Below are 12385 nucleotides of genomic sequence, written 5' to 3'. Positions count from 1 at the left end.
TTGTACTGTAACTCAGAGGGACAGATTGGGGGGGGGGGGGGGGAAGAGAGAGAGAAAGAAAACACATGTTGTTAGGTATGCCCTAAAAATGACAAGTATTAAATCTGTGTGGTAGGCTTGCAGAGATGTGAGTCTTTACATCAGGCATAACACACAACAATGGCATGTTAATATGGTAAAAATATATCATGACCTGCTCTGGCTGGATGCTTGATTGGGTGATGGGAGCACACTCCTCAGCAATGATGGGATGCAGATGGGACCCTTAGGGCTGGCCAAGACAATTCAGTTACATTTCACCGGGTCTGGGACATGCGACAGAAAGTCGGATGGCCGATTCCCTGCAGGCTACGATAGCCAGTCGAGGTCTCCACCCTCTCCACCAAAAGATTTCCTGTTGACTCCATGTAACTCAGAGGGACAGATTTGGGGTGGGGGGGAGGGAAAGAAAACACAGGTTGTTAGGTATGCCCAATGTCACCTGAATAAGTAGGAGCAGTATACATATTGCACCGAGTACAAGCAGGGACTCCGGCAACTAACTATGACAGCATAACTAAAAGGAGAGAGCCAGAAGGTAACACAGGCATGAGGGAGCCCCGGGACATAAAGCAGCAGCCACTACACCATCAACAAACTCGAGTGAGCAAGCGAGTGGGGACTGACAGCATCCATACATCCCAGTTTACCAAAACACTCTATGTCTGAGGACCCTCCAGATCTACACCTTTACCTCATGAACACCATTAACAAAAGGCTTGACTAAACAGATATGTTTTCAGCCTAGACTTAAATGCTGAGACTGTGTCTGATTCCTGAACATTACTTGGAAGGCTGTTCCATAACTGTGGGGCTTTGTAAGAAAAGGCTCTGCCCCCTGATGTAGCCTTCACTATACGAGGTACCAGCAGATAGCCTGCACCTTTTGATCTAAGTAGGCATGGTGGGTCATAGAGGAGCAGAAGTTCACTCAGGTACTGTGGTGCGAGACCATTTAGTGCCTTAAAGGTCAACAGTAGTATTTTATAATCAATACGAAATTTGATTGGGAGCCAATGCAGTGTGGATAAGACAGGCGTGATGTGGTCATATTTTCTAGTTCTAGTAAGGACTCTTGCTGCTGCATTTTGAACTAACTGGAGCTTGTTTATGCACTTATTGGAACATCCAGACAGTAAGGCATTACAATAATCCAACCTGGAGGTAACAAAAGCATTGACTAGTTTTTCTGCATCACGCAATGACATTAAATTTCTTATCTTTGCAATATTTCTGAGATGAAAGAAAGCTATCCGGGTGATGTTATCAATGTGAGTTTCGAATGAAAGACTGGGGTCAATAATCACTCCGAGGTCTTTTACTGCTGCACGTGAAGAAACAGAAAGGCCATCCAGAGTTACTGTGTAATCAGAAAACTTACTTCTAGCTGTATGTGGTCCGAGTACAAGTACTTCAGTCTTGTCAGAGTTAAGCAGAAGGAAATTAATAAGCATCCAGTGTCTAATGTCCTTTACACATTCCTCAATTCTATTAAGCTGGTGTCTCTCATCAGGTTTTGCAGAGACATACAACTGTGTGTCATCAGCATAAAAGTGGAAACTAATACAATGTTTACAAATAATATCACCCAGAGGGAACATATATAGAGAAAAAAGCAGTGGACCCAAGACAGAACCTTGTGGAACACCAAACTTTACCTCGGTACTTCTAGAAATATCACCATTTATATCAACATACTGATAATGATCAGTTAGATAAGACCTGAGCCAGGAGAGGGCCATTCCCTTAACTCCCACAACATTTTCTAGTCTATCCAGAAGAATGGAATGATCAGTGGTATCAAATGCTGCACTAAGGTCAAGCAACACAAGTAGCGAGACACAGCCCTGATCAGACGCCAACAGTAGGTCATTTACTACGTTAACCAGAGCTGTCTCTGTGCTATGATGAGGTCTAAATCCTGACTGATACATTTCATGGATGTTATTCCTGTGTAAATATGAGCATAACTGCTGTGCCACAGCTTTTTCAAGGATCTTGGAGATAAAGGGGAGGTTTGATATCGGCTGATAATTGGACAGCTGACAGGGATCAAGGTCAGGTTTTTTAATCAGGGGTTTGATAACTGCTAGTTTAAAGGATTTGGGTACATAGCCAATCCTAGGAGAAGAATTTATTATTTTTAGAAGCGGTTCAATTACTCCAGGTATTATCTGTTTGAATAGATGTGTCGGTAAGGGATCTAGTACGCAAGTTGAGGCTTTTGATGTAGAGATTAATGAAAGTAATTCAGTTTCTTTTAGGGGAGTAAAACATTCTAACTGATGATCTGATACAGTTATATAGTTAACTACAAGGTCACTTTCATTGTCTGACCTTAAATTAGTAGTTTCAATTTTTTGTCGGATATTCTCAATTTTGTCATTGAAAAAAAAATTCATGAAGTCGTTGCTACTACATACTGCAGGTGTGCATGTGTCGATAGTGGACTTATTCCTGGTTAATTTTGCTACAGTATTAAATAGGAATCTAGGATTATTTTTGTTATCTTCTATTAGGGAGGAGAGATATGTTGATCTCGCAGCACTAAGAGCTTTTCTATACTTCAGGAAGCTCTCCTTCCACGCTAATTTGAACACTACCAATTTTGTTTGACGCCATTTACGTTCCAATTTTCGAGTGGTCTGTTTTAATGTGCGAGTGTCATCATTATACCAGGGTGCTAATTTTTTGTCTCTGACCATTTTCCTTTTTAGAGGAGCTACATTATCTAAAGTACGGCGGAATGTTGACTCTAAGCATTCAGTTGCCTGATCAAGTTCTGCAGGGGCTGACAGTGACCCAATCAAAGTTGACAACTCTGGGAGATCATTTATAAAGCTCTGTGTAGTAGTTGACATGAAAGTACGTTTAATACAGTAGCGTGGTGAGGTGCATATATTATTACTCAGACATATTTTGAATGAGATGAGATAATGATCTGAGATAACTTCAGACTGTGGAAGTGTGACTATATTGTCTATGTTTAATTTGAATGTTAGTATTAGATCAAGGGTGTGACCACCATTATGGGTCGGTCCTATGACATTCTGATTAATCCCGACTGAATCTAAAATGGACACAAACTCTGTTTTTAAAGGGTCTTCTGGGTTATCGAAGTGAATATTAAAATCTCTGACAACTAAAGCTTTGTCTAAGGAAATAACCAGATCTGAGATAAAATCTGCAAATTCAGAAAGAAACTCAGAATATGGCCCCGGGGGCCTGTAAATAATAAGCAATGGAATTAACTGGGTAGACTTATTTTTCGAGGCTACATACATTATATGAGTATGAAGAACTTCAAATGTATTACATTTATAACCAGGTTTTTGTGTTACACCTAGATAATCGTTATAAATAACCGTGATGCCTCCTCCTCTGCCAGTTAGACGAGGCTGGTGTATATAACTGTATCCAGGAGGACTCGCTTCATTTAATGCTATATATTCATTTGGCTTAATCCATGTTTCAGTTCAACAAAGTACATTAAACTCCTGATCAGTAATGAGTTCATTAACCATTAGCGCTTTAGATGTAAGAGATCTAATATTTAATAGCCCCACCTTTAGATCAAAGGTGCTGGCAGCAGCTGTACAGTCAGTATGATCTAATTTTATATTGATTAGGTTACTGGAACAAACTCTCTGAAAATTTCTACCTTTTTGTTGAGCTCGGGGAACAGACACAGTCTCGATGTAGTGGACCCTGAGTGACGACTCTGTGCAGCTAGCAGACAGTCGGTTTAGCCTGTTCGTCTGCTCCCTGGCCTTGGCTCTGGATTGTCAGAAATTAACTAGGCCTGTTCTGAGACTATGAGCTATGCTGCAAGAAATGAGAGCAGCACCTTCCCGAGTGGGATGGATCCCGTCCCGCCCTAACAGGCCAGCAGTGCCCTCAAAATTAGCCCAATTATCTATAAAGCCCACACTGTTTTCAGAGCACCACCTGGACAGCCAGCAGTTCAGCGACCATAACCTGCTGTAAGCTACATCGCCACGCCGCATTGGGATGGGGCCAGAGCATACTACAGCATCGGACATCGCCTTCGCTAATTTAAACACCTCTACAAAGTTACTCTTGGTAACCTCAGACTGACGAAGGCGTATATCATTAGCTCCTGCATGGATAACTATCTTTGAGAACCTATGCTTGCCTAGGACCCTAAGATTACCTGCTATGTCCGGCGCCCTGGCTCCCGGTATACACCTGACTAAAGCTGCTGGTGCCCCTAAAGGCTGAGCTAATTTCACATGCCATATGATAGAGTCCCCTATAACCAGAGCTCTTTCAGGTTTCTCAGCGGGTGCATCACTAAGGAGAGCAAACCTGTTCGGCACGTGATGCGGACAGGAGTGGTGCTCCCGTGGGCGAGCCTCAGCGGTAGTGAGAAGGTCCTGGGTTTGAGCCCAGTGGCTGACGGGGGTCTTTCTGTATGGGGTTTGCATGTTCTCCCCGTGTCCGCGTGGGTTTCCTCTGGGTGCTCCAGTTTCCCCCACAGTCCAAAGACATGCAGGTTAGGTTAACTGGTGACTCTTAATTGACCGTAGGTGTGAATGTGACTGTGAATGGTTGTTTGTCTCTATGTGTCAGCCCTGTGATGACCTGGTGACTTGTCCAGAGTGTACCCCACCTCTCGCCCGTAGTCAGCTGGGATAAGCTCCAGCTTGCCTGCGACCCTGTAGAACAGGATAAGCAGCTACAGATAATGGATGGATGGATGGATAGTGTGGCTTGCAACATTTATTGCGCAAGGTGGCCCACTTTAGAGTGTTCCTTCTGGACTAGACGGGGTCGGAGTGAGTTATGTCCTCATTGATGGTCTTGTTTTCTTATAACAGCATGTCCTGAAGTGTTTTGTTTCTTTTTACATGACAGTAATTGCAGGGTAGCCATGAAGATTAGAGAAGCAGCCTTGAGCCCAAAAGGTCACAGGTTTGATTCCCTCTGTATCATGACTGAAGTGCCTTTGAGCAAGGCACCTAACCCCCAACTGCTCCCTGGGTGCTGTGGCATAACTGCCCACTGCTCTGGATATATGTGTGTGCATGCATGCTCATTGCTCACTTGTGTGTGTTCACTGCTTCAGATGGGTTAAATACAGAGGAGGAATTTCAAGTAACAATTATAGTATCAATATTATGTATTTTCTGTAGCTATAAACACGTACAGTACAATCTATTTTTTCCTCTCTCTTGAAATTGGAAAACATCAAATCTTTTGAAACTTCACTTGACCTCTGACTGACTGTTATAAAGCCCTGACACTGGAGACTCCATCCATCCATCCATCCATCCATCCATTGTCTGTAGCAGCTTATCCTGTGCAGGGCTGTGGGCAAGCTGGAGCCTATCCCAGCTGACTATGGGCAACAGGTGAGGTACACCCTGGACAAGTTGGCAGATCATCGCAGGGCTCCTTCCAATGAAATGTTAAATAAATATCTCTTTAGAGAAAGCTTCACCACATCAGTGATTACAGTATATCCTAAAATGTTATTCATGTTTCATGTGTTGTCATTCATTTTAAGATTATGCTGACCATCTGCCATAGAAGTCCCTCTGAACTAGCTGTTACTATGGAAACAATAACGTACGGAATGTAAGCACTAAGATAAACCCTTGATTAAAAGCTGCATTATTGTTCTAGAAAATTATAAAGAAAAAACATAATAGCTTTTTTCACTTTATATTTCAATAGTTTTTATTATTTGCCTTACTTTTACTTTACTTTTCTATTATTTTAATGATTGTACTTTTATTACCTCCACCAACATTTTCAGAGGAGGTGATGTTTTCATCTCTATTTGTCTGTCTGGCCTCAGCATAACTCAAAAAGTAGTGAACAGATTTTGATTAAATTTGATGGACAGCTTTAGTATTATCCTCGGTTCAAGTGATTTGATTTTGATGTTGATAAAATGTAGCTTGGTGGAGGTATCCAATGTACCAAGTGCCCTTCTAGTTCTATTTGTACATACTTTTTCAAATTATCTTGCTTTTTTCCCTTTCTCACACTGATTTTATTTTTTGTTCTGTATTATTATTTACCATTTCATTTATTTTTGACTACTTTTTATTTCATTATTTCTCTGTTTCTCTTAGACCCTGCACTTTATATGTATGACAGGATTATTATTATTATTATTATTATTATTATTATTATTATTATTATTGTGCTTGCCAAAGGCAAGCACACTATTGTTGTTCTTAAGTTTACTTATTCTGCCTTATTCCGGCACGCTTTTTGGATCCACTCCTCCTCCTAAGGCGTTCGAGATACAGACACCATTCCAACTCTGAGACGTCTGGCCCGAAGCGGTGTAGTGTGCTTGTATACAGCTTTTGGATCAATGTGCCCGTTCTCTTGTTCTTGTCATTTTTCTTTTGTTTTTTTCCCATAGAGAATGAATAGGGCTCATGAATCGAATCATCCTACTCGGACACGCTCCATCGCAGATGCACCAAACCTCATGTGATACTTCAGGCCAACTCCCCCGACACATACATGCAATTGGTTCTGACCAGCACTCATATTTTTCCTTTCTTTTTGCTCATCCCTTTTTCCTCCATAGGCTTGCATTGATTTTTGGCCCCACTGAGAATGAATGGAGTTTCAGGAGAAAAAACTTTCACTCGCCATCAATTTTTTTAACCAAGTGACCAAACTTCAAGAAACTTCACTTGATGCCTCAGGCCAAGTCCCGCACAGATCCATCCCCTCATCTGAGACCTGCACTCGTCTTTTCCTTGGTTTTCACGCATCTCTTTTTACCTCCGTAGGCTTCCATTGATTTTTGGCCCCATTCAAATGAATGGAGTTTTGCTCAGTAACACTTCAGCACACATCCACCAAACTTCATACGGCACCTCAGGCCAAATCACCATCACACACATGATATCGGTTCTGACCCGCACTCGCCTTTCTCTCGCCTTTCATCCGTCCAGTTTTTCTCCATTTTGCCGCTAATCACTGGAAGCTTGACTGAGTCGTTCCTCCCTTCCCCCGTAGGTGATGATGCATTTGGCAAGGATCTGCTCATCTAAAACTTTGACAGCAAATCAACTTCAACTCAATGGCCACTTTATTAGGAATACTTACACGCACACATGATAGCAATTAGCATATAAGCATTCATGTGTTACCATGCTAGCTGTTAGCATGTTACCCATTACGATATCATGCCTGCTGTTAGCTCGTGAGTTGTTAGCATGTTCACCATTAGCATGTTATCATGAGAGCTGTTAACATGTTAGGATTAGCATGGTAGCATGCAGAGTTCGCATGTTTGCTGTTAGCAAGTTCGCCTGAGCATGTTAGCATGCTAACTGTTAGCATGTTAGCTGTTAGCATGTCACCCTCAGCGTGTTAGCATGCTAAAAGTTAACATACTAACCATTAGCATGTTAGCCTGTTAGCTGTTAGCATGATAGCTGTCAGCATATTAGCCTTAAAATGTTAGAATTTTAACAAATAGCATGTTAATCATTAGCATGTTAGAATGCTAGCTGTTTGCACATTATCTATTAGCATGTTAGCATTAACATGTTAACATGCTAGCTTTTAGCATGTTAGTATACTGTTAGCATGTTAGTATGCTAACTGTTAGCATGCTAGTTGTTAGCATATTGGCATTAGCATGTTGGCATGCTAGCTTTTAGCATGCTAGCTGTTCTGCTACGGTACAGCTCAGCAAGCACACTTTGCATTTTCTCTGCGGAAATGCAGTCTAGGTTTACTTATTATTCTGCCTTATTCCGGCACGCTTTTTGGATCCACTACTCCTCCTAGGGTGTTTGAGATAGAGACACCATTCCAACTCTGAGACGTCTGGCCCGATTTGGACATGAGCACTTGTTCAAATGGTTAAGCTATCGCTTGTCGTTTGCCCGTAATCTATGTTTTTTGGCATTTTTTTCCCATTGAAATGAATGGTAAAACTTTGGAATGATGATGTCATAGTGCACTCCTCCACTCTAGACGTTAGAGTGGGGACCACCAGAAAAAGCCATTTTAAACTGAGATTACAGAGCCAAAATCCACGTTTTAAACCATGTAAAACCTCTGAATAAAGTTGAAAATCATGTAAAAAGGAAGAGGAGAAATTTCTCCTCTTAACTAGTAAAAGACACTTCTAGCAAGAAAAGGAGTGAGAGCTGTTGACCAAAACCATTTAAAAAATGATAGTGTTATACAGTGTGTGGGGGTGGTGATTGGGTGAGAGAAAGATAGATATGGCCCTTTTCCACTACCCTTTTTCAGCTCACTTCAGCTCACTTCAGCCCGACACGGCTCGCGTTTCGACTACCAAAGAACAGCACGACTCGGCTCGCTTCAGCCCTGCTTAGCCCCTAAAACTCGCACCGTTTTGGAGTGGGGCTGAAGCGAGCCAAAGCGAGCCGAGTGAGGCTGGGGGCGTGAGCAGACACTCCCCTGTGCACTGATTGGTGAGGAGGAGTGTCCTCACATGCCCACACATGCCCCGCGAGCACGCTGGGATCTGTAAACACCGTAAACCCGGAAGAAGAATTACGAATTACGAGAATTTCTGAAGCCTTATGCGCCTCGCCTCATCTATACGCTCTTGCCAGTATCTGTTGGCATTGTCGGTGACAACAAGCCACAGCACCAAGACCAGCAACACTAACGACTCCATGTTTATTGTTTACTATTCGGGTCGTGAGACTACCGCTTAAAAGCTCACTGATGTCACTGTTTGCGCTGCTTAACGACATCACGTGACGTCCACCCACTTTCGCTAACTCCACCCAATGTGTCCACCCACTTCCAGCCAGCACGGTTCAGCGCGGTTGTAGTCGAAATGCAACTCCAACAGCCCCACTCAGCCCGACTCAGCCCAACTCAGCACCGCACGGCTCAGCCCGACTCAGCACCGCACGGCTCAGCCCAACTCAGCCGCGTTTGTAGTGGAAAAGCGGCAATAGATAGAGAGAGAGAGAAAGAGAGAGAGAGCAGAGACTGTGGCAGTTACAGCAGAGTGTAACGGTCAGTAGAATGTTTGGTTATTAAGCTACAAACATTCTAGAAGGATTCTAGAACACTCTGCACTGGTAGACAATGCAGATAAGAGACCCAGACACAAACAAACATAGCCTATAAAAACCCTGCCAGACAAAACACACACACAAGGCAGACACAGACACTCACACACACACACACACACACACACACACACACACATTATATATATATATATATATATATATATATATATATATATATATATATATATGTGTGTGTGTGTGTGTGTGTGTGTGTGTGTATATATATAGGCAAGATACACACACACACACACACACAGAGTGTAACCAAAGATCCTGGAATACTGACCAAGATAGAGCAACATAACACGTTTCAATGGGAGCAAACGTGAATAATTCTGCATAAGTGCATCACGTCACAATATGAACTTTTCAACGAACTTTCATATCAGTGTATGAGAGCTCGACTTTGGTCTGCATAAAGGGGGATTTCCCCCTCCCCCTTGCGAAAATAGAACACGGAACTTGACGAACGTTTGGACCTCTCGCTCTGCTTTTACCCTCTCTGGTGTAACGGTCAGGAGAATGTTTGGTTATTAAGCTACTACAAACATTCTAGAAGGATTCTAGAACACTCTGCCCTGGTAGGTGCTGCTAATAAGAGACCCAGAGAAAAAGTGAGTGTTACCAAACACACACACACACACACACACAGAACCAGACCCACGTGGGCACGTGCGTACACACACACACACACACACACACAGAGGCGCTTTAATGCATGGGCTTACCTGGGCTTTGGCCGGGGGCCTCGGCCAATCAGGGGTCTCGTAATATAAGAAATAATAATTAATAAAAACGACCGTAATCGTACATTATTGGAGGTGTGAAATCATTCACATCGGAGCCGATATACTGCCCTTGAGCACAACAGTGACAACTGGTGGTGGTAGAGCGAAGAGAGGCCCCCTGTAGGCCATCTCTGTAGCCCAGGGGCCTCAGGTGGTCTTAAAGCACCCCTGCACACACACACACACACACACAGGTGAGCTAAAAACATGTAAAAGAGGAGATTTCACTGCACTTCCCTTCACTTCCCTAAGTCTAAACTAAAAAAAACCCCAAATCTAAACTCATCTCATTATCTCTAGCCGCTTTATCCTTCTACAGGGTCGCAGGCAAGCTGGAGCCTATCCCAGCTGACTACGGGCGAAAGGCGGGGTTCACCCTGGACAAGTCGCCAGGTCATCACAGGGCTGACACATAGACACAGACAACCATTCACACTCACATTCACACCTACGCTCAATTTAGAGTCACCAGTTAACCTAACCTGCATGTCTTTGGACTGTGGGGGAAACCGGAGCACCCGGAGGAAACCCACGCGGACACGGGGAGAACATGCAAACTCCACACAGAAAGGCCCTCGCCGGCCCCGGGGCTCGAACCCAGGACCTTCTTGCTGTGAGGCGACAGCGCTAACCACTACACCACCGTGCCGCCCCCAAATCTAAACTAAATTTCAGAAATAAAATTCCTTGAATTTAGGCCTACTTCTCATAGCAACCACCCAGCAACCGAAGGTTCTTTAGAATTCTAGGTTGGCATTCCATTCACACTGATTGGCTCACATTTCTGAGGAGACCAATAATGATGACAAGCCGTCATATCTGTGTCACTCGGTTTGACACCCTTTGCTGAAAGTGCTCTGAGCACCTCTGGCAATCTTAAGAACTTATCAAAGACCATTTGACTAGAGACCACCGGACTCCAATAGATAACATCACACATACAATATTCTCAACAATCGGTACACAAGGTAAGTGATATTCATTTGTTTAAGTTACTGATTTGTAGCCTGCACCGACAAGAGCTCCCACTGTGCAACGAAGCTAGTAGCAACTGAGTGACATTGGCATGACCTGGTGTGGTCACAGAAATTGGTCTGTCCAACTCTCCAAATTCAGTTAAAATATGAAAACCCTAGCTGAATAATACAACCCCAGTTCCAAAAAAGTTGGGACAAAGTACAAATTGTAAATAAAAATGGAATGCAATAATTTACAAATCTCAAAAACTGATATTGTATTCACAATAGAACATAGACAACATATCAAATGTCGAAAGTGAGACATTTTGAAATTTCATGTCAAATATTGGCTCATTTGAAATTTCATGACAGCAACACATCTCAAAAAAGTTGGGACAGGGGCAATAAGAGTCTGGAAAAGTTAAAGGTACAAAAAAGGAACAGCTGGAGGACCAAATTGCATCTCATTAGATCAATTGGCAATAGGCCATTAACATGACTGGGTATAAAAAGAGCATCTTGGAGTGGCAGCGGCTCTCAGAAGTAAAGATGGGAAGAGGATCACCAATCCCCCTAATTCTGCACCGACAAATAGTGGAGCAATATCAGAAAGGAGTTCGACAGTGTAAAATTGCAAAGAGTTTGAACATATCATCATCTACAGTGCATAATATCATCAAAAGATTCAGAGAATCTGGAAGAATCTCTGTGCGTAAGGGTCAAGGCCGGAAAACCATACTGGGTGCCCGTGATCTTCGGGCCCTTAGACGGCACTGCATCACATACAGGCATGCTTCTGTATTGGAAATCACAAAATGGGCTCAGGAATATTTCCAGAGAACATTATCTGTGAACACAATTCACCGTGCCATCCGCCGTTGCCAGCTAAAACTCTATAGTTCAAAGAAGAAGCCGTATCTAAACATGATCCAGAAGCGCAGACGTCTTCTCTGGGCCAAGGCTTTTTGAAGTTCTTTATGGAAATCAGGGACGCCGTGTCATTCGGACTAAAGAGGAGAAGGACGACCCAAGTTGTTATCAGCGCTCAGTTCAGAAGCCTGCATCTCTGATGGTATGGGGTTACATTGGTGCGTGTGGCATGGGCAGCTTACACATCTGGTCCAAAGACATGCAGGTTAGGCTAACTGGTGACTCTAAATTGACCGTAGGTGTGAATGTGAGTGTGAATGGTTGTCTGTGTCTATGTGTCAGCCCTGTGATGACCTGGCGACTTGTCCAGGGTGAACCCCGCCTTTCACCCGTAGTCAGCTGGGATAGGCTCCAGCTCGCCTGCGACCCTGTAGAACAGGATAAAGCGGCTACAGATAATGAGATGAGATATCAAAGAGCGGTACAGAACTGACTCTACTTTCCAACAGAGACAGAAACAACATTTCAGAGATAGTTACAGGACTGACTCTGCTATCCAGCAGAAGAGGAAATAACATATAAAAGATCATTACAGGACTGACTCTGCTTTCCGACAGAGGCAGAAGAAATGCATCAGACACCGTTACATAAATGTCCCTGCTTT

Source organism: Neoarius graeffei, chromosome 9 (assembly GCF_027579695.1).
Source record: "Neoarius graeffei isolate fNeoGra1 chromosome 9, fNeoGra1.pri, whole genome shotgun sequence".
Classification (NCBI taxonomy): domain Eukaryota; kingdom Metazoa; phylum Chordata; class Actinopteri; order Siluriformes; family Ariidae; genus Neoarius; species Neoarius graeffei.
This window is presented reverse-complemented; position numbering follows the sequence as displayed.